At 47.8% G+C, this 20,547-nt stretch overlaps 10 non-coding genes and 3 pseudogenes across 10 annotated transcripts; all 13 read left to right on the top strand.

The window, feature by feature from the left end:
• The first annotated feature begins 375 nt into the window (after positions 1-375).
• Positions 376-572, top strand: LOC141193718 (U2 spliceosomal RNA). Its single transcript, XR_012266595.1, has one exon. It is a non-coding gene; the product is annotated as a U2 spliceosomal RNA (small nuclear RNA).
• A 1,124-nt stretch (positions 573-1,696) lies between these two features.
• Positions 1,697-1,887, top strand: LOC141194080 (U2 spliceosomal RNA). Its single transcript, XR_012266875.1, has one exon. It is a non-coding gene; the product is annotated as a U2 spliceosomal RNA (small nuclear RNA).
• Positions 1,888-3,002: 1,115 nt separating this feature from the next.
• LOC141194078 (U2 spliceosomal RNA) lies at positions 3,003-3,193 on the top strand. The gene has a single exon (XR_012266874.1). It is a non-coding gene; the product is annotated as a U2 spliceosomal RNA (small nuclear RNA).
• A 1,121-nt stretch (positions 3,194-4,314) lies between these two features.
• Positions 4,315-4,505, top strand: LOC141194077 (U2 spliceosomal RNA). Its single transcript, XR_012266873.1, has one exon. It is a non-coding gene; the product is annotated as a U2 spliceosomal RNA (small nuclear RNA).
• Positions 4,506-5,620: 1,115 nt separating this feature from the next.
• Positions 5,621-5,811, top strand: LOC141194076 (U2 spliceosomal RNA). The gene has a single exon (XR_012266872.1). It is a non-coding gene; the product is annotated as a U2 spliceosomal RNA (small nuclear RNA).
• A 1,115-nt stretch (positions 5,812-6,926) lies between these two features.
• On the top strand, positions 6,927-7,117 carry LOC141194075 (U2 spliceosomal RNA). Its single transcript, XR_012266871.1, has one exon. It is a non-coding gene; the product is annotated as a U2 spliceosomal RNA (small nuclear RNA).
• Positions 7,118-8,232: 1,115 nt separating this feature from the next.
• LOC141194074 (U2 spliceosomal RNA) lies at positions 8,233-8,423 on the top strand. Its single transcript, XR_012266870.1, has one exon. It is a non-coding gene; the product is annotated as a U2 spliceosomal RNA (small nuclear RNA).
• A 1,115-nt stretch (positions 8,424-9,538) lies between these two features.
• Positions 9,539-9,729, top strand: LOC141194073 (U2 spliceosomal RNA). Its single transcript, XR_012266869.1, has one exon. It is a non-coding gene; the product is annotated as a U2 spliceosomal RNA (small nuclear RNA).
• A 1,115-nt stretch (positions 9,730-10,844) lies between these two features.
• On the top strand, positions 10,845-10,936 carry LOC141193799 (U2 spliceosomal RNA; annotated as a pseudogene).
• Positions 10,937-11,731: 795 nt separating this feature from the next.
• LOC141193698 (U2 spliceosomal RNA) lies at positions 11,732-11,912 on the top strand (annotated as a pseudogene).
• Positions 11,913-13,027: 1,115 nt separating this feature from the next.
• Positions 13,028-13,107, top strand: LOC141193737 (U2 spliceosomal RNA; annotated as a pseudogene).
• A 5,562-nt stretch (positions 13,108-18,669) lies between these two features.
• On the top strand, positions 18,670-18,865 carry LOC141193628 (U2 spliceosomal RNA). Its single transcript, XR_012266532.1, has one exon. It is a non-coding gene; the product is annotated as a U2 spliceosomal RNA (small nuclear RNA).
• Positions 18,866-19,988: 1,123 nt separating this feature from the next.
• LOC141193862 (U2 spliceosomal RNA) lies at positions 19,989-20,179 on the top strand. The gene has a single exon (XR_012266668.1). It is a non-coding gene; the product is annotated as a U2 spliceosomal RNA (small nuclear RNA).
• The last annotated feature ends 368 nt before the right edge of the window (positions 20,180-20,547 follow it).

The raw sequence follows: 20,547 nt of genomic DNA, 5'->3' as shown, positions 1-20,547 counted from the left end.
GTGTAAAGGAGAGAGTTTTGTGGTTAATTATGGCTTGTGTGTTAGAAAGTTTGTGGGATGTGAGGAATCTTTGTGTATTTAAAAGGAAATCAATTACAGTAAATGAATGTATTAGGATTATTCTTTCTAGGCTATTTTTGATTTACAAGATGGATAGTAGTAGCGGTGGTGGAACAGATGCCGAGGGAATATGGAAATTTAAAAAGTGGAGGCATATTGTAAAATTTCAGTGATCTTTTGGTTTATATTAATAAGATGTTCTTCTTTCTGTAATATTAGGTTACTTTATGCTTAATAAATATGGCCATGATGATGAGAAGTTTTTTTTGCAACAGTTTTGGTATATCCTACTGATTTGCTATAAAACTAAAGTGAATGGTTTAAAAAAAAAAAAAAAAAAAAAAAAAAAAAAAAAAAAATCTGTTCTTATCAGTTTAATATCTGATACGTCCCCTATCTGGGGACCATATATTAAATGGATTTTTAGAACAGGGAGATGGAAAAAGAGCTTGCTCTGTCCACTCCACGCATTGACCTGGTATTGCAGTATCTCCAGGACCGGTGCACCCCTTCTTTAATGCAGTTTCTAAAATCAGAAAGAATTGAATTCAATGTTTTTTGTTCATTTTGCTTGTTTGTCGGATTTTGGGATGGACTCTTTGGCTTTGCTTTTCTTCTCCTCAATGGATTTTTCATGTTCAAAGTTGCAGAAGCCAGATTACAAGCTCATTTTGGTTCAACTTCAGCAACTGTGCATTGCATTGCCATGTAATGTGATGCAATGCTATCTTTCTAGCTCTCCCTTTTTACTTCCTTTTGGATAAACAGACATATTAGGCAAGCATTTTGGAGCTTTCACCTAAATAACTACAGGTGGTGAGATAAGCTGCACAATATAATTGACCTTTCAGTATATTGTTGCACACACACCATCTATTTAGCAAATGCCCTTGTTATCAACAGCAGCCTTTTAAACTCACCTGAGCTAACAGGTATGTGCGCTGGTTACTCTGCTGCGCTTAAAATTTCTTTTTTGGTTTGCTTTTTTTTCAATGCCTTTTCTGAAACGTTGTCTCCTTCTGCTGGAACACTGACTTCTTTCATTTAATGCCTGCAGACTATAAAAGAGAACCCAACCCAAAAAGTTTGGTTGATTAGTCTGTGGCATTCTGTTAAACTGTTGCTTATGGCGGTCTCTGTGAGCTTCTCAGCGACATTCAGCCAGCCAGGTATCCTGCCTGCAGTAGATGGAATGTGGCAATGGAACGCTGGCTGCGCGTGTCATAATAGGCTCTGAGCCTTTATATACCTGTGCACAGCAGCAGCCACCTTCAGTCTGCTGCTGGACAGCCAGCAGCAGCAGCAGCAGCAGGAGAGGTATGTAATCAGGAGCCCTCCTGCTAAGGGTAGACAGCTGCTCGTTCCACCCCACCCCCCGCCTTAATTGGTTCTCCTCCCTTCCAACGGTGTTGAGGCGGGTGGGAACAGCAGGGGGTGAAGGTGCTGTGTTTAAAGAGGTGGAGTTATGCAGATCTAAAACGCGTGGATTGCAGCAGCAGCAAGCCGAAAAGTGCAGGCATGTAAGGGATCTAGAGGTTGACAACATGTCTTCTTAACGGGAGTCCAGGAGCTCATCTCCACAAATGGACTTTTCAGGATCCTTGGGTGGCTCCGTAGTTTGAAACCAATTCTGGTTATCGCTTCTCGGCCTTTTGGCTAAGATCAAGTGTAGTATCTGTTCTTATCAGTTTAATATCTGATACGTCCCCTATCTGGGGACCATATATTAAATGGATTTTTAGAACAGGGAGATGGAAAAAGAGCTTGCTCTGTCCACTCCACGCATTGACCTGGTATTGCAGTATCTCCAGGACCGGTGCACCCCTTCTTTAATGCAGTTTCTAAAATCAGAAAGAATTGAATTCAATGTTTTTTGTTCATTTTGCTTGTTTGTCGGATTTTGGGATGGACTCTTTGGCTTTGCTTTTCTTCTCCTCAATGGATTTTTCATGTTCAAAGTTGCAGAAGCCAGATTACAAGCTCATTTTGGTTCAACTTCAGCAACTGTGCATTGCATTGCCATGTAATGTGATGCAATGCTATCTTTCTAGCTCTCCCTTTTTACTTCCTTTTGGATAAACAGACATATTAGGCAAGCATTTTGGAGCTTTCACCTAAATAACTACAGGTGGTGAGATAAGCTGCACAATATAATTGACCTTTCAGTATATTGTTGCACACACACCATCTATTTAGCAAATGCCCTTGTTATCAACAGCAGCCTTTTAAACTCACCTGAGCTAACAGGTATGTGCGTTGGTTACTCTGCTGCGCTTAAAATTTCTTTTTTGGTTTGCTACAATGCCTTTTCTGAAACGTTGTTTCCTTCTGCTGGAACACTGACTTCTTTCATTTAATGCCTGCAGACTATAAAAGAGAACCCAACCCAAAAAGTTTGGTTGATTAGTCTGTGGCATTCTGTTAAACTGTTGCTTATGGCGGTCTCTGTGAGCTTCTCAGCGACATTCAGCCAGCCAGGTATCCTGCCTGCAGTAGATGGAATGTGGCAAAGGAACGCTGGCTGCGCGTGTCATAATAGGCTCTGAGCCTTTATATACCTGTGCACAGCAGCAGCCACCTTCAGTCTGCTGCTGGACAGCCAGCAGCAGCAGCAGCAGGAGAGGTATGTAATCAGGAGCCCTCCTGCTAAGGGTAGACAGCTGCTCGTTCCACCCCACCCCCCGCCTTAATTGGTTCTCCTCCCTTCCAACGGTGTTGAGGCGGGTGGGAACAGCAGGGGGTGAAGGTGCTGTGTTTAAAGAGGTGGAGTTATGCAGATCTAAAACGCGTGGATTGCAGCAGCAGCAAGCCGAAAAGTGCAGGCATGTAAGGGATCTAGAGGTTGACAACATGTCTTCTTAACGGGAGTCCAGGAGCTCATCTCCACAAATGGACTTTTCAGGATCCTTGGGTGGCTCCGTAGTTTGAAACCAATTCTGGTTATCGCTTCTCGGCCTTTTGGCTAAGATCAAGTGTAGTATCTGTTCTTATCAGTTTAATATCTGATACGTCCCCTATCTGGGGACCATATATTAAATGGATTTTTAGAACAGGGAGATGGAAAAAGAGCTTGCTCTGTCCACTCCACGCATTGACCTGGTATTGCAGTATCTCCAGGACCGGTGCACCCCTTCTTTAATGCAGTTTCTAAAATCAGAAAGAATTGAATTCAATGTTTTTTGTTCATTTTGCTTGTTTGTCGGATTTTGGGATGGACTCTTTGGCTTTGCTTTTCTTCTCCTCATTGGATTTTTCATGTTCAAAGTTGCAGAAGCCAGATTACAAGCTCATTTTGGTTCAACTTCAGCAACTGTGCATTGCATTGCCATGTAATGTGATGCAATGCTATCTTTCTAGCTCTCCCTTTTTACTTCCTTTTGGATAAACAGACATATTAGGCAAGCATTTTGGAGCTTTCACCTAAATAACTACAGGTGGTGAGATAAGCTGCACAATATAATTGACCTTTCAGTATATTGTTGCACACACACCATCTATTTAGCAAATGCCCTTGTTATCAACAGCAGCCTTTTAAACTCACCTGAGCTAACAGGTATGTGCGCTGGTTACTCTGCTGCGCTTAAAATTTCTTTTTTGGTTTGCTTTTTTTTCAATGCCTTTTCTGAAACGTTGTCTCCTTCTGCTGGAACACTGACTTCTTTCATTTAATGCCTGCAGACTATAAAAGAGAACCCAACCCAAAAAGTTTGGTTGATTAGTCTGTGGCATTCTGTTAAACTGTTGCTTATGGCGGTCTCTGTGAGCTTCTCAGCGACATTCAGCCAGCCAGGTATCCTGCCTGCAGTAGATGGAATGTGGCAATGGAACGCTGGCTGCGCGTGTCATAATAGGCTCTGAGCCTTTATATACCTGTGCACAGCAGCAGCCACCTTCAGTCTGCTGCTGGACAGCCAGCAGCAGCAGCAGCAGGAGAGGTATGTAATCAGGAGCCCTCCTGCTAAGGGTAGACAGCTGCTCGTTCCACCCCACCCCCCGCCTTAATTGGTTCTCCTCCCTTCCAACGGTGTTGAGGCGGGTGGGAACAGCAGGGGGTGAAGGTGCTGTGTTTAAAGAGGTGGAGTTATGCAGATCTAAAACGCGTGGATTGCAGCAGCAGCAAGCCGAAAAGTGGAGGCATGTAAGGGATCTAGAGGTTGACAACATGTCTTCTTAACGGGAGTCCAGGAGCTCATCTCCACAAATGGACTTTTCAGGATCCTTGGGTGGCTCCGTAGTTTGAAACCAATTCTGGTTATCGCTTCTCGGCCTTTTGGCTAAGATCAAGTGTAGTATCTGTTCTTATCAGTTTAATATCTGATACGTCCCCTATCTGGGGACCATATATTAAATGGATTTTTAGAACAGGGAGATGGAAAAAGAGCTTGCTCTGTCCACTCCACGCATTGACCTGGTATTGCAGTATCTCCAGGACCGGTGCACCCCTTCTTTAATGCAGTTTCTAAAATCAGAAAGAATTGAATTCAATGTTTTTTGTTCATTTTGCTTGTTTGTCGGATTTTGGGATGGACTCTTTGGCTTTGCTTTTCTTCTCCTCATTGGATTTTTCATGTTCAAAGTTGCAGAAGCCAGATTACAAGCTCATTTTGGTTCAACTTCAGCAACTGTGCATTGCATTGCCATGTAATTTGATGCAATGCTATCTTTCTAGCTCTCCCTTTTTACTTCCTTTTGGATAAACAGACATATTAGGCAAGCATTTTGGAGCTTTCACCTAAATAACTACAGGTGGTGAGATAAGCTGCACAATATAATTGACCTTTCAGTATATTGTTGCACACACACCATCTATTTAGCAAATGCCCTTGTTATCAACAGCAGCCTTTTAAACTCACCTGAGCTAACAGGTATGTGCGCTGGTTACTCTGCTGCGCTTAAAATTTCTTTTTTGGTTTGCTACAATGCCTTTTCTGAAACGTTGTCTCCTTCTGCTGGAACACTGACTTCTTTCATTTAATGCCTGCAGACTATAAAAGAGAACCCAACCCAAAAAGTTTGGTTGATTAGTCTGTGGCATTCTGTTAAACTGTTGCTTATGGCGGTCTCTGTGAGCTTCTCAGCGACATTCAGCCAGCCAGGTATCCTGCCTGCAGTAGATGGAATGTGGCAATGGAACGCTGGCTGCGCGTGTCATAATAGGCTCTGAGCCTTTATATACCTGTGCACAGCAGCAGCCACCTTCAGTCTGCTGCTGGACAGCCAGCAGCAGCAGCAGCAGGAGAGGTATGTAATCAGGAGCCCTCCTGCTAAGGGTAGACAGCTGCTCGTTCCACCCCACCCCCCGCCTTAATTGGTTCTCCTCCCTTCCAACGGTGTTGAGGCGGGTGGGAACAGCAGGGGGTGAAGGTGCTGTGTTTAAAGAGGTGGAGTTATGCAAATCTAAAACGCGTGGATTGCAGCAGCAGCAAGCCGAAAAGTGCAGGCATGTAAGGGATCTAGAGGTTGACAACATGTCTTCTTAACGGGAGTCCAGGAGCTCATCTCCACAAATGGACTTTTCAGGATCCTTGGGTGGCTCCGTAGTTTGAAACCAATTCTGGTTATCGCTTCTCGGCCTTTTGGCTAAGATCAAGTGTAGTATCTGTTCTTATCAGTTTAATATCTGATACGTCCCCTATCTGGGGACCATATATTAAATGGATTTTTAGAACAGGGAGATGGAAAAAGAGCTTGCTCTGTCCACTCCACGCATTGACCTGGTATTGCAGTATCTCCAGGACCGGTGCACCCCTTCTTTAATGCAGTTTCTAAAATCAGAAAGAATTGAATTCAATGTTTTTGGTTCATTTTGCTTGTTTGTCGGATTTTGGGATGGACTCTTTGGCTTTGCTTTTCTTCTCCTCATTGGATTTTTCATGTTCAAAGTTGCAGAAGCCAGATTACAAGCTCATTTTGGTTCAACTTCAGCAACTGTGCATTGCATTGCCATGTAATGTGATGCAATGCTATCTTTCTAGCTCTCCCTTTTTACTTCCTTTTGGATAAACAGACATATTAGGCAAGCATTTTGGAGCTTTCACCTAAATAACTACAGGTGGTGAGATAAGCTGCACAATATAATTGACCTTTCAGTATATTGTTGCACACACACCATCTATTTAGCAAATGCCCTTGTTATCAACAGCAGCCTTTTAAACTCACCTGAGCTAACAGGTATGTGCGCTGGTTACTCTGCTGCGCTTAAAATTTCTTTTTTGGTTTGCTACAATGCCTTTTCTGAAACGTTGTCTCCTTCTGCTGGAACACTGACTTCTTTCATTTAATGCCTGCAGACTATAAAAGAGAACCCAACCCAAAAAGTTTGGTTGATTAGTCTGTGGCATTCTGTTAAACTGTTGCTTATGGCGGTCTCTGTGAGCTTCTCAGCGACATTCAGCCAGCCAGGTATCCTGCCTGCAGTAGATGGAATGTGGCAATGGAACGCTGGCTGCGCGTGTCATAATAGGCTCTGAGCCTTTATATACCTGTGCACAGCAGCAGCCACCTTCAGTCTGCTGCTGGACAGCCAGCAGCAGCAGCAGCAGGAGAGGTATGTAATCAGGAGCCCTCCTGCTAAGGGTAGACAGCTGCTCGTTCCACCCCACCCCCCGCCTTAATTGGTTCTCCTCCCTTCCAATGGTGTTGAGGCGGGTGGGAACAGCAGGGGGTGAAGGTGCTGTGTTTAAAGAGGTGGAGTTATGCAGATCTAAAACGCGTGGATTGCAGCAGCAGCAAGCCGAAAAGTGCAGGCATGTAAGGGATCTAGAGGTTGACAACATGTCTTCTTAACGGGAGTCCAGGAGCTCATCTCCACAAATGGACTTTTCAGGATCCTTGGGTGGCTCCGTAGTTTGAAACCAATTCTGGTTATCGCTTCTCGGCCTTTTGGCTAAGATCAAGTGTAGTATCTGTTCTTATCAGTTTAATATCTGATACGTCCCCTATCTGGGGACCATATATTAAATGGATTTTTAGAACAGGGAGATGGAAAAAGAGCTTGCTCTGTCCACTCCACGCATTGACCTGGTATTGCAGTATCTCCAGGACCGGTGCACCCCTTCTTTAATGCAGTTTCTAAAATCAGAAAGAATTGAATTCAATGTTTTTTGTTCATTTTGCTTGTTTGTCGGATTTTGGGATGGACTCTTTGGCTTTGCTTTTCTTCTCCTCATTGGATTTTTCATGTTCAAAGTTGCAGAAGCCAGATTACAAGCTCATTTTGGTTCAACTTCAGCAACTGTGCATTGCATTGCCATGTAATGTGATGCAATGCTATCTTTCTAGCTCTCCCTTTTTACTTCCTTTTGGATAAACAGACATATTAGGCAAGCATTTTGGAGCTTTCACCTAAATAACTACAGGTGGTGAGATAAGCTGCACAATATAATTGACCTTTCAGTATATTGTTGCACACACACCATCTATTTAGCAAATGCCCTTGTTATCAACAGCAGCCTTTTAAACTCACCTGAGCTAACAGGTATGTGCGCTGGTTACTCTGCTGCGCTTAAAATTTCTTTTTTGGTTTGCTACAATGCCTTTTCTGAAACGTTGTCTCCTTCTGCTGGAACACTGACTTCTTTCATTTAATGCCTGCAGACTATAAAAGAGAACCCAACCCAAAAAGTTTGGTTGATTAGTCTGTGGCATTCTGTTAAACTGTTGCTTATGGCGGTCTCTGTGAGCTTCTCAGCGACATTCAGCCAGCCAGGTATCCTGCCTGCAGTAGATGGAATGTGGCAATGGAACGCTGGCTGCGCGTGTCATAATAGGCTCTGAGCCTTTATATACCTGTGCACAGCAGCAGCCACCTTCAGTCTGCTGCTGGACAGCCAGCAGCAGCAGCAGCAGGAGAGGTATGTAATCAGGAGCCCTCCTGCTAAGGGTAGACAGCTGCTCGTTCCACCCCACCCCCCGCCTTAATTGGTTCTCCTCCCTTCCAACGGTGTTGAGGCGGGTGGGAACAGCAGGGGGTGAAGGTGCTGTGTTTAAAGAGGTGGAGTTATGCAAATCTAAAACGCGTGGATTGCAGCAGCAGCAAGCCGAAAAGTGCAGGCATGTAAGGGATCTAGAGGTTGACAACATGTCTTCTTAACGGGAGTCCAGGAGCTCATCTCCACAAATGGACTTTTCAGGATCCTTGGGTGGCTCCGTAGTTTGAAACCAATTCTGGTTATCGCTTCTCGGCCTTTTGGCTAAGATCAAGTGTAGTATCTGTTCTTATCAGTTTAATATCTGATACGTCCCCTATCTGGGGACCATATATTAAATGGATTTTTAGAACAGGGAGATGGAAAAAGAGCTTGCTCTGTCCACTCCACGCATTGACCTGGTATTGCAGTATCTCCAGGACCGGTGCACCCCTTCTTTAATGCAGTTTCTAAAATCAGAAAGAATTGAATTCAATGTTTTTGGTTCATTTTGCTTGTTTGTCGGATTTTGGGATGGACTCTTTGGCTTTGCTTTTCTTCTCCTCATTGGATTTTTCATGTTCAAAGTTGCAGAAGCCAGATTACAAGCTCATTTTGGTTCAACTTCAGCAACTGTGCATTGCATTGCCATGTAATGTGATGCAATGCTATCTTTCTAGCTCTCCCTTTTTACTTCCTTTTGGATAAACAGACATATTAGGCAAGCATTTTGGAGCTTTCACCTAAATAACTACAGGTGGTGAGATAAGCTGCACAATATAATTGACCTTTCAGTATATTGTTGCACACACACCATCTATTTAGCAAATGCCCTTGTTATCAACAGCAGCCTTTTAAACTCACCTGAGCTAACAGGTATGTGCGCTGGTTACTCTGCTGCGCTTAAAATTTCTTTTTTGGTTTGCTACAATGCCTTTTCTGAAACGTTGTCTCCTTCTGCTGGAACACTGACTTCTTTCATTTAATGCCTGCAGACTATAAAAGAGAACCCAACCCAAAAAGTTTGGTTGATTAGTCTGTGGCATTCTGTTAAACTGTTGCTTATGGCGGTCTCTGTGAGCTTCTCAGCGACATTCAGCCAGCCAGGTATCCTGCCTGCAGTAGATGGAATGTGGCAATGGAACGCTGGCTGCGCGTGTCATAATAGGCTCTGAGCCTTTATATACCTGTGCACAGCAGCAGCCACCTTCAGTCTGCTGCTGGACAGCCAGCAGCAGCAGCAGCAGGAGAGGTATGTAATCAGGAGCCCTCCTGCTAAGGGTAGACAGCTGCTCGTTCCACCCCACCCCCCGCCTTAATTGGTTCTCCTCCCTTCCAACGGTGTTGAGGCGGGTGGGAACAGCAGGGGGTGAAGGTGCTGTGTTTAAAGAGGTGGAGTTATGCAGATCTAAAACGCGTGGATTGCAGCAGCAGCAAGCCGAAAAGTGCAGGCATGTAAGGGATCTAGAGGTTGACAACATGTCTTCTTAACGGGAGTCCAGGAGCTCATCTCCACAAATGGACTTTTCAGGATCCTTGGGTGGCTCCGTAGTTTGAAACCAATTCTGGTTATCGCTTCTCGGCCTTTTGGCTAAGATCAAGTGTAGTATCTGTTCTTATCAGTTTAATATCTGATACGTCCCCTATCTGGGGACCATATATTAAATGGATTTTTAGAACAGGGAGATGGAAAAAGAGCTTGCTCTGTCCACTCCACGCATTGACCTGGTATTGCAGTATCTCCAGGACCGGTGCACCCCTTCTTTAATGCAGTTTCTAAAATCAGAAAGAATTGAATTCAATGTTTTTTGTTCATTTTGCTTGTTTGTCGGATTTTGGGATGGACTCTTTGGCTTTGCTTTTCTTCTCCTCATTGGATTTTTCATGTTCAAAGTTGCAGAAGCCAGATTACAAGCTCATTTTGGTTCAACTTCAGCAACTGTGCATTGCATTGCCATGTAATGTGATGCAATGCTATCTTTCTAGCTCTCCCTTTTTACTTCCTTTTGGATAAACAGACAGATTACGCAAGCATTTTGGAGCTTTCACCTAAATAACTACAGGTGGTGAGATAAGCTGCACAATATAATTGACCTTTCAGTATATTGTTGCACACACACCATCTATTTAGCAAATGCACTTGTTATCAACAGCAGCCTTTTAAACTCACCTGAGCTAACAGGTATGTGCGCTGGTTACTCTGCTGCGCTTAAAATTTCTTTTTTGGTTTGCTACAATGCCTTTTCTGAAACGTTGTCTCCTTCTGCTGGAACACTGACTTCTTTCATTTAATGCCTGCAGACTATAAAAGAGAACCCAACCCAAAAAGTTTGGTTGATTAGTCTGTGGCATTCTGTTAAACTGTTGCTTATGGCGGTCTCTGTGAGCTTCTCAGCGCCATTCAGCCAGCCAGGTATCCTGCCTGCAGTAGATGGAATGTGGCAATGGAACGCTGGCTGCGCGTGTCATAATAGGCTCTGAGCCTTTATATACCTGTGCACAGCAGCAGCCACCTTCAGTCTGCTGCTGGACAGCCAGCAGCAGCAGCAGCAGGAGAGGTATGTAATCAGGAGCCCTCCTGCTAAGGGTAGACAGCTGCTCGTTCCACCCCACCCCCCGCCTTAATTGGTTCTCCTCCCTTCCAACGGTGTTGAGGCGGGTGGGAACAGCAGGGGGTGAAGGTGCTGTATTAAAAGAGGTGGAGTTATGCAGATCTAAAACGCGTGGATTGCAGCAGCAGCAAGCCGAAAAGTGCAGGCATGTAAGGGATCTAGAGGTTGACAACATGTCTTCTTAAAGGGAGTCCAGGAGCTCATCTCCACAAATGGACTTTTCAGGATCCTTGGGTGGCTCCGTAGTTTGAAACCAATTCTGGTTATCGCTTCTCGGCCTTTTGGCTAAGATCAAGTGTAGTATCTTTCGAAAAGGCGGTTTTGGATGTTGGCCGCCCCAGTAGATTGATACATTATGCACACTGGGGTTTAGGCGCTTGTTAGTACGCCAGGTGGCTAATATAGTCATCTGGTGGAAAGCATGGCCCCCCAGGATCGACGCCATTGGGCCGGGGAAGATCGAAAGCCCGAAGTGTGAAGTGCCCCAGGAGTGGTGACCCTGGGGTGCCTTAACTCACTGGGATTGGGAACCCCACTTGAGTTTATGGCACATTTGCACAAGCACTTCCAATTTTCTTTCTTCGCACACACCCTTATTCCGGGCCTTCTGGCCTTAGGATGGGGAATTTTTCAATTCCCGGTCGAAGGTCCGGGCAGTATTATACTGTGAAACCTTCACTATTTATTTAATTTCTTTGTCACTGTGTGTCCACTTATTCACGTGTGTCACGTCCTACTAGGATTTTGTCGGGATGCGGTTCCCTTACGGGTTCCTCTCTTGGCAGGTCTAGGGGGGGAGTGTGTGGCCATCAGGTTCCGCTCCCCCCTGAACCCCCCTGGCTCTCCTCTTTCGGGAGGAGAGCGTTGTTGGCTCCCCTCTTCCGGGAGGGGAGCACAGTCTTTGGCTCCCAGTGCCTTGCTCGGGTGAGAACTCGGGCAGGTGCTGGGGGTAAGATTGGGTCGCCTCTGGCTTCGGCTGGAGGTGGCTTTTTGTCCCTGTTCCTCGCTGTGGCCTTTTGGCTCGGAGGGACGGGGAATGGTTTGGGGGACCCTTCTCCTTTTGGAGAGGGTTTCAAGAAGACCAGCATCCTAGTGCACTTTTTTTTGTGGCACTTGTCACTTTTTTAAGCGCACTCGGGTTTTGTACACGAATTCGGGCTTTCGAAAAAAAAAAAAAAAATCTGTTCTTATCAGTTTAATATCTGATACGTCCCCTATCTGGGGACCATATATTAAATGGATTTTTAGAACAGGGAGATGGAAAAAGAGCTTGCTCTGTCCACTCCACGCATTGACCTGGTATTGCAGTATCTCCAGGACCGGTGCACCCCTTCTTTAATGCAGTTTCTAAAATCAGAAAGAATTGAATTCAATGTTTTTTGTTCATTTTGCTTGTTTGTCGGATTTTGGGATGGACTCTTTGGCTTTGCTTTTCTTCTCCTCATTGGATTTTTCATGTTCAAAGTTGCAGAAGCCAGATTACAAGCTCATTTTGGTTCAACTTCAGCAACTGTGCATTGCATTGCCATGTAATGTGATGCAATGCTATCTTTCTAGCTCTCCCTTTTTACTTCCTTTTGGATAAACAGACATATTAGGCAAGCATTTTGGAGCTTTCACCTAAATAACTACAGGTGGTGAGATAAGCTGCACAATATAATTGACCTTTCAGTATATTGTTGCACACACACCATCTATTTAGCAAATGCCCTTGTTATCAACAGCAGCCTTTTAAACTCACCTGAGCTAACAGGTATGTGCGCTGGTTACTCTGCTGCGCTTAAAATTTCTTTTTTGGTTTGCTACAATGCCTTTTCTGAAACGTTGTCTCCTTCTGCTGGAACACTGACTTCTTTCATTTAATGCCTGCAGACTATAAAAGAGAACCCAGCCCAAAAAGTTTGGTTGATTAGTCTGTGGCATTCTGTTAAACTGTTGCTTATGGCGGTCTCTGTGAGCTTCTCAGCGACATTCAGCCAGCCAGGTATCCTGCCTGCAGTAGATGGAATGTGGCAATGGAACGCTGGCTGCGCGTGTCATAATAGGCTCTGAGCCTTTATATACCTGTGCACAGCAGCAGCCACCTTCAGTCTGCTGCTGGACAGCCAGCAGCAGCAGCAGCAGGAGAGGTATGTAATCAGGAGCCCTCCTGCTAAGGGTAGACAGCTGCTCGTTCCACCCCACCCCCCGCCTTAATTGGTTCTCCTCCCTTCCAACGGTGTTGAGGCGGGTGGGAACAGCAGGGGGTGAAGGTGCTGTGTTTAAAGAGGTGGAGTTATGCAGATCTAAAACGCGTGGATTGCAGCAGCAGCAAGCCGAAAAGTGCAGGCATGTAAGGGATCTAGAGGTTGACAACATGTCTTCTTAACGGGAGTCCAGGAGCTCATCTCCACAAATGGACTTTTCAGGATCCTTGGGTGGCTCCGTAGTTTGAAACCAATTCTGGTTATCGCTTCTCGGCCTTTTGGCTAAGATCAAGTGTAGTATCTGTTCTTTTAAGAACACAAGAGCTACGATCTACACTTGATGAGAGCGATCGAACTCGGAAGGAGAAGAGCTTCGGAGCCCAGCTGACATCAGAGAACGAAGGCGGATATCGGTGGGAGGAAGAATCTCTAAAGAATCCAGAAGAAGACGAAGACTCGGAGAAGAATCGGGCTGTCCTGTGGAATCTTCGAGGAAGAAAATCATCGAGACAAAGACCTTTCGGGGAATTTGTCCAGAACACGACGGGAGAAGAATCTGCATAGCTCCACCCATTCCGGGAAGAGTTCCAGATCCAGCTCCAAGAAGTAACTGCAGGAGGAAAGCCATGGCAAGCGCTGCGAGGAAGGCCGAAAAGAAGAGCCTGGAGCTGGGGACAGCCAGGAGGGCCCAGCCAGGAGCCGATTCTGACCCCAAGGACTCTGCCTCCACGACTGGCCAGCAGAAGGGACCCCAGAAGCCCCGCCACGAAGCTCCAGCCCTGGAGCCATGGATGCGGCAGACGGTGGCCCTGAAGCTGAAGGAAGTGGATGGGAGGGTGCCGGACATGTCCTCGGACGTGTTCTGCCAGAAGATGCTGCTGGATCGAGGCTTCTCCAGGTCGGACACCCTCAGCATCCAGACCTTCTTGACGGGGATCTTCTTCGTCACCTTCGCCACTGTGAACACCTGCAGGAGGTTCTGGGAAATGGTAAGCGCAAAAGGACCGGATAATTCTTTCTCTGCCTTTACAGGTAGCTGCCCTATCCAGAGGGATGAAAGGAGGATCACGGTCTCCATGCGCAACCCGCACACCCCAGGCCAAGACATCTGTACCTTCCTGAGACGCTTCTGTTTGGTTGTGAAGGAACCCTCTCACATCCTGAATGGACTCGGCTTCTGGACAGGTAAGTGGTCGGTGACCGTTAGACTTCACAGGGACCTGGCGTACTCAGACGGACTTCGGCACCTGCCCCCGACATTCTCCCTGGGCAACTCCTACGGCCTCATCTATTACCCGGACATGCCGCGGAACTGCAGGAGATGCGGCAAGAACGGCCACGAGATGAAGGACTGCAAGGAGGATGCCTGCAGGATTTGTCGAGTGACGGGACACAGCTCAAGGACTGCCCGAAGAAGACGTCCTGCAACCTGTGTGGGCTGGCGGCTCATCTGTACAAGGATTGCCCCAGGCGTGAGAGATCCTGGGCATCGGTGGTTGCGACGACCCCAGCTACGGAGGACAAGGCCCCGACGACCAGGCCTGTGAAGGTCAAGGACGCGACGACCAAGGCCCCAGCGGCCAAGGCCGAGACGACCAAGGCCAAAGCGGTCAAGGAGTCGGTGGCCAAAGCCCCAGCGACGGTCCCAGCAGCTCCGAAGCAGAAGAAAAAGTCAAAGGAGGGTAAGAGTTCTGTCACCCCTCTCTCGATCCCTCCCCCTGCCACCCCCGTCCAATCCCCCCCCCACCCCGGCCACCCCTGCTGAGGATTCCACTTCCTCTTCCTCCTTCCCCTACTCCTCAGCAGGTGTCCTTTCCCCTGCCCCGGCAGCCACTCTCCCTCCCCAGACCATGGTAGCGGTGGAATTAACCTTTCCTCCACCCGCCGCTATCTATTCCGAGGAGGATTTTCCCCTTCTTGTCTCCCCAGTTCCAACCCGGGGAAAGAGGAAGGTGGAGGACAGCCCTGCTACTGAATCCTCCAAAAAGAAGATTCTGGATTTCGTAGGCGAAAAGGAGGATACCCTCCCTGAGCCAGAAGAGATGGAGCACATGGTTGAGACCCTGGTGGCCGAGCCAGAAGAGGAGGAACTGGTGGTCGCCGAGATTGAGGCCGCGCTGCTTGACCAGATGGAGGAAGAGGGCCTGCTGGTGATCCCGTCACCAGCAGTCAACACCGACGAGGGACCACCCGACCGGAGTGGTAACTAAGGTGTATTGCCTGCGCTAACTTTTTCTTTTTTCCCTACATGATGGCTAATATTAACTTATTTTCCATTAATGTCAGGAGCATCAAGGACAAGTTCAGACGTCAGACTATTTATGCCTTCCTTACTTCCCAGTTGTGTGATGTTTATATGTTGCAGGAATGTTCCCTTCCCTCCTCTAGGTCCTTCAAACATCTGGCCAGGGAGTGGTCCCACGGTCCATCCTACTGGTCCGGTGGGGGTGACTGCAAGTCTGCGGGGGTCGCAATTCTGATCAGGGGGGGCGCATTCACGCTTGAGTCCGTCCAGGAGCTCATCTGCGGCAGGGCTCTTGTTGTAGATGGCAACTGGGCGGGAGAACCTGTCAGGTTCATCAACGTGTATGCGTCCCCACTGAAGAATGAGCGTTTGGAGCTTTTCCAGACCCTGCGGCTTCAGCTTGCCACCACCAGGACCTTAGTGATGGCCGGGGATTTCAACTGCCCCATCGAGGAGGACGGTCGTAGTTCTGGCACATCTGCCAAGTTGGACATCACGTCCAAGCTGCTCATCGAGATGGTAACCGAGGCCTCTCTTCAGGACGTGGTGGGCTCCATGGGGAGAGGCTCCACGAACTATTCGTGGAGCCGACCCGATGGCTCACTCCGCTCCAGGATTGACTTTGTGTTCACCTCTCGGGCAGTCAGGCAGAGTAGGCACTCGATGGTCTCCTGCTTCTTCTCCGACCACAGAGCCATTCACTTACAAGGTGTCCTCGGCGACGGTTTTCCGTCCGGCCCCGGCTCCTGGAAGCTGAATTGTGCTCTGCTGGCTCAGGATGAAGTCATGGAGGAGCTGAGAGCAGCCTACGCAATGTGGCAGTCCTACAAGGGTAGCTTCCAAACAGTCTCTGATTGGTGGGAATATGTTAAACTTGAGTTTCGCTGTTTCTTTCAGGCCAAGGGTCGACAACAGGAGTGTGAGAAGAGGAGGGACTTCAGAGGGCTGCAGCGCGAGCTGCGGTCGCTGCAGGACCTTCTTCACTGCGGCTGGGACGTGAGGGAGGAGCTGGAGGAGACCAAGAAGAGCCTGAAAAGGCACTTTGAGGAGGAGTCCAAGCGAATCATCTTCCGTTCCAAAGTGGAGAATCTGGAGAAGGGTGAGAAATGTAACTCATTCTTTTTCAGGAAACTTCATGCCGGTCACACGCCCCTGAACGAGCTGCGAGACGAGAGCGGAAACATGCGACGTGGGAAGGAGGACGTGATGAGGGTCGTCAGCGACTTCTACAGCGAACTCTACTCCCACAAGACTACCGACCCCGACGCTGCTGATAAGTTCCTGTCAGGTATCACTAACCATCTTGATCCTGCAGGCACGGCAGCCTTGGACAAACCTCTGATGGTGGGCGAATTGCTCTCTGCCGCTAAATCCTTTAGGACCGGCAGGACCCCGGGCAGTGATGGTCTTCCAGCGGAGCTCTATGTAGCGCTGGGAGACCTCATCTGTCCGGACCTGTTGGACCTGTACGAGGAGATGGTGGTGGAGGGTAGAATGCCTCCATCTTTGAGGGAAGGAATGGTCACGATCCTGTACAAGCGGAAGGGAGAGAGGTGCGACCTGAGGAATTGGCGTCCCATCACTCTGCTCAACGTGGACTACAAGATCCTGGCCAAGACGATGGCGACACGACTTAAGACGGTCATCGGACGGATCATCCACCCGGACCAGACCTGCGGCATCCCTGGACGTCGCATCGCAGACAGCCTCGCTCTCGTGCGGGACACGGTCGAGTACATCAAGGTCCGCCGCGCACACGCGGCCCTGGTCTCCTTGGATCAGGAGAAGGCCTTCGACCGGGTTTCCCACGAGTTCATGGGCCGAGCTCTGCACCGGTTAGGTTTGGGTAACATGTTTTGTTCGTATGTCCGTCTGATGTATTTTGATATCCACAGCTCGGTGTTGGTGAACGGCTGGAAGACTGACCCCTTCCCTGTCCTCTCTGGGGTCAGACAAGGCTGCCCTCTATCACCTCTTCTTTTTGTTTGTGTTATAGAACTCTTCGCAGAGGCTATCCGGCAGAATGGAGAGATCAGAGGGATCACCGCACCGGGTCCGGGACGACACGAGGTCAAGTGCTCGCTCTACATGGACGACGTCACCGTCTTCTGCGCTGATCGTGGTTCAGTCGACGCCCTCGTCCAGACGTGTGAGAGGTTCGGCCGGGCTTCAGGGGCCAAAGTCAACTGCAGGAAGTCGGAAGCCATGCTCTTCGGGGATTGGCAGCCGGCCTCCTCCGCCCCCTTCCCCTTCAACATTCAACCGGATTTCCTCAAGGTGCTGGGAGTCTGGTTCGGGAAGGAAGGAGCAGCCCTCAAGTCCTGGCAAGAACGCTTGGCCAAGGTGAAGCAACGGATCGGACTCTGGAGCCTCAGACACCTCACTTGTGAGGGTAAGGCACTCGTCCTGCGTAATGAGGTCCTGCCCGTCTTGAAGTACACGGCGCAGGCCTGGCCCCCACACGTCACTGTGTGCAGGGCCATTACCAGGACAGTGTTTCACTTTGTCTGGGGATCCAAGATGGACAGAGTCAGGCGGGCCGTCATGTACAAGGAGCCTCGCAAGGGTGGGAAGGGCGTTCCAGATATCCCCACCCTCCTGCGATCCTCTTTTGTGTGTGATTGTGTCCGCCGGACTTTGCAAGTCAAGAATGGCTCCGCGGGCAGGTCCATGTCTCGCTTCTTCCTGCTTCCTCTTTGGAGGCGACTCGGCTGGGACAAGTGGGACAGCTCCTTCCCCTACAACTGGACGACGCCATGGTTCTACGGAGACGTCGTTCGATTTGTGGGGGAGCATCAACTGGAGGGACTCAAGCCCGACTTGTGGAAGCCCAAAACTATCCACAAGCTAATCAGAGCCAAGGATGACGTGGAGAACATCACAGGACTTCACCAGGACACGCTGGAGACTGTGTGGACAAATGTGTCGTCTGACAGGCTGACCAACGGGCACAAGGACTTGTCGTGGATGGCGATTCAGGGCGGACTGCCCGTCCGGTCATTCATGCATGCCCGGAACCTGTGCAAGACCCGGTACTGCCCAAGGTGCCCCTTCGTGGAGGAAACATCTTTGCACACTTTTTGGGACTGCGGATTTGCACAGCGCCTATTGACTGCACTTGAGGACGACCTGAGGAACTCTGTCCCCAGGGCGAGCCTATCGCACCATTCTGTGCTTTACGTACTCTTCCCTGGGGTTCATACCGTCGGAGCCATCCAGGAGGCTTGGCGCCTTATGAACTGCTTCAAGGATGCCGTTTGGGTCGCCAGGAACCGGCTCATCTTGAGGAGGGAGAGGATGTCCATCCAGGACTGCCGCAGGCTGATCCACAGCCTGCTCAGAGACTATTCCATCATGGACGGTCCGGAGGACGAGGACGAGGACTAAACCCCTCCTCCCCCTCTCCCCTTATGTGTCTTGTCTTTCAATAAAGCTTCGGGCCTGTGATTTTCCCCTCCCCATCCCCTTTTTCCCAATCCCCATCCCTTATCACGGTTCGTCGTACTGTATTGATTGACATGCTTTTTCTTTCAGATTGAGTGTTTTGTGTAGCATAGGGGTGTGATGTGTCTAGTTAGTGCGTCGTATCCTCATGCTATGTAAATATGATGTAGAATTCTGTGTGTACTGGGCTGCGGCACTGTACACTGTCTGTTAACTTATTTTTTGTGCTAATAAAAGATATATTCAATCAAAAAAAAATCTGTTCTTATCAGTTTAATATCTGATACGTCCCCTATCTGGGGACCATATATTAAATGGATTTTTAGAACAGGGAGATGGAAAAAGAGCTTGCTCTGTCCACTCCACGCATTGACCTGGTATTGCAGTATCTCCAGGACCGGTGCACCCCTTCTTTAATGCAGTTTCTAAAATCAGAAAGAATTGAATTCAATGTTTTTTGTTCATTTTGCTTGTTTGTCGGATTTTGGGATGGACTCTTTGGCTTTGCTTTTCTTCTCCTCATTGGATTTTTCATGTTCAAAGTTGCAGAAGCCAGATTACAAGCTCATTTTGGTTCAACTTCAGCAACTGTGCATTGCATTGCCATGTAATGTGATGCAATGCTATCTTTCTAGCTCTCCCTTTTTACTTCCTTTTGGATAAACAGACATATTAGGCAAGCATTTTGGAGCTTTCACCTAAATAACTACAGGTGGTGAGATAAGCTGCACAATATAATTGACCTTTCAGTATATTGTTGCACACACACCATCTATTTAGCAAATGCCCTTGTTATCAACAGCAGCCTTTTAAACTCACCTGAGCTAACAGGTATGTGCGCTGGTTACTCTGCTGCGCTTAAAATTTCTTTTTTGGTTTGCTACAATGCCTTTTCTGAAACGTTGTCTCCTTCTGCTGGAACACTGACTTCTTTCATTTAATGCCTGCAGACTATAAAAGAGAACCCAACCCAAAAAGTTTGGTTGATTAGTCTGTGGCATTCTGTTAAACTGTTGCTTATGGCGGTCTCTGTGAGCTTCTCAGCGACATTCAGCCAGCCAGGTATCCTGCCTGCAGTAGATGGATAGATGGAATGTGTCAATGGAACGCTGGCTGCGCGTGTCATAATAGGCTCTGAGCCTTTATATACCTGTGCACAGCAGCAGCCACCTTCAGTCTGCTGCTGGACAGCCAGCAGCAGCAGCAGCAGGAGAGGTATGTAATCAGGAGCCCTCCTGCTAAGGGTAGACAGCTGCTCGTTCCACCCCACCCCCCGCCTTAATTGGTTCTCCTCCCTTCCAACGGTGTTGAGGCGGGTGGGAACAGCAGGGGGTGAAGGTGCTGTGTTTAAAGAGGTGGAGTTATGCAGATCTAAAACGCGTGGATTGCAGCAGCAGCAAGCCGAAAAGTGCAGGCATGTAAGGGATCTAGAGGTTGACAACATGTCTTCTTAACGGGAGTCCAGGAGCTCATCTCCACAAATGGACTTTTCAGGATCCTTGGGTGGCTCCGTAGTTTGAAACCAATTCTGGTTATCGCTTCTCGGCCTTTTGGCTAAGATCAAGTGTAGTATCTGTTCTTATCAGTTTAATATCTGATACGTCCCCTATCTGGGGACCATATATTAAATGGATTTTTAGAACAGGGAGATGGAATAAGAGCTTGCTCTGTCCACTCCACGCATTGACCTGGTATTGCAGTATCTCCAGGACCGGTGCACCCCTTCTTTAATGCAGTTTCTAAAATCAGAAAGAATTGAATTCAATGTTTTTTGTTCATTTTGCTTGTTTGTCGGATTTTTTGATGGACTCTTTGGCTTTGCTTTTCTTCTCCTCATTGGATTTTTCATGTTCAAAGTTGCAGAAGCCAGATTACAAGCTCATTTTGGTTCAACTTCAGCAACTGTGCATTGCATTGCCATGTAATGTGATGCAATGCTATCTTTCTAGCTCTCCCTTTTTACTTCCTTTTGGATAAACAGACATATTAGGCAAGCATTTTGGAGCTTTCACCTAAATAACTACAGGTGGTGAGATAAGCTGCACAATATAATTGACCTTTCAGTATATTGTTGCACACACACCATCTATTTA

This window comes from Phyllobates terribilis, unplaced genomic scaffold (assembly GCF_046119375.1).
Source record: "Phyllobates terribilis strain yellow unplaced genomic scaffold, ASM4611937v1 Scaffold_66__1_contigs__length_7565176, whole genome shotgun sequence".
NCBI classification, from domain to species: domain Eukaryota; kingdom Metazoa; phylum Chordata; class Amphibia; order Anura; family Dendrobatidae; genus Phyllobates; species Phyllobates terribilis.
This window is presented reverse-complemented; position numbering and strand designations above follow the sequence as displayed.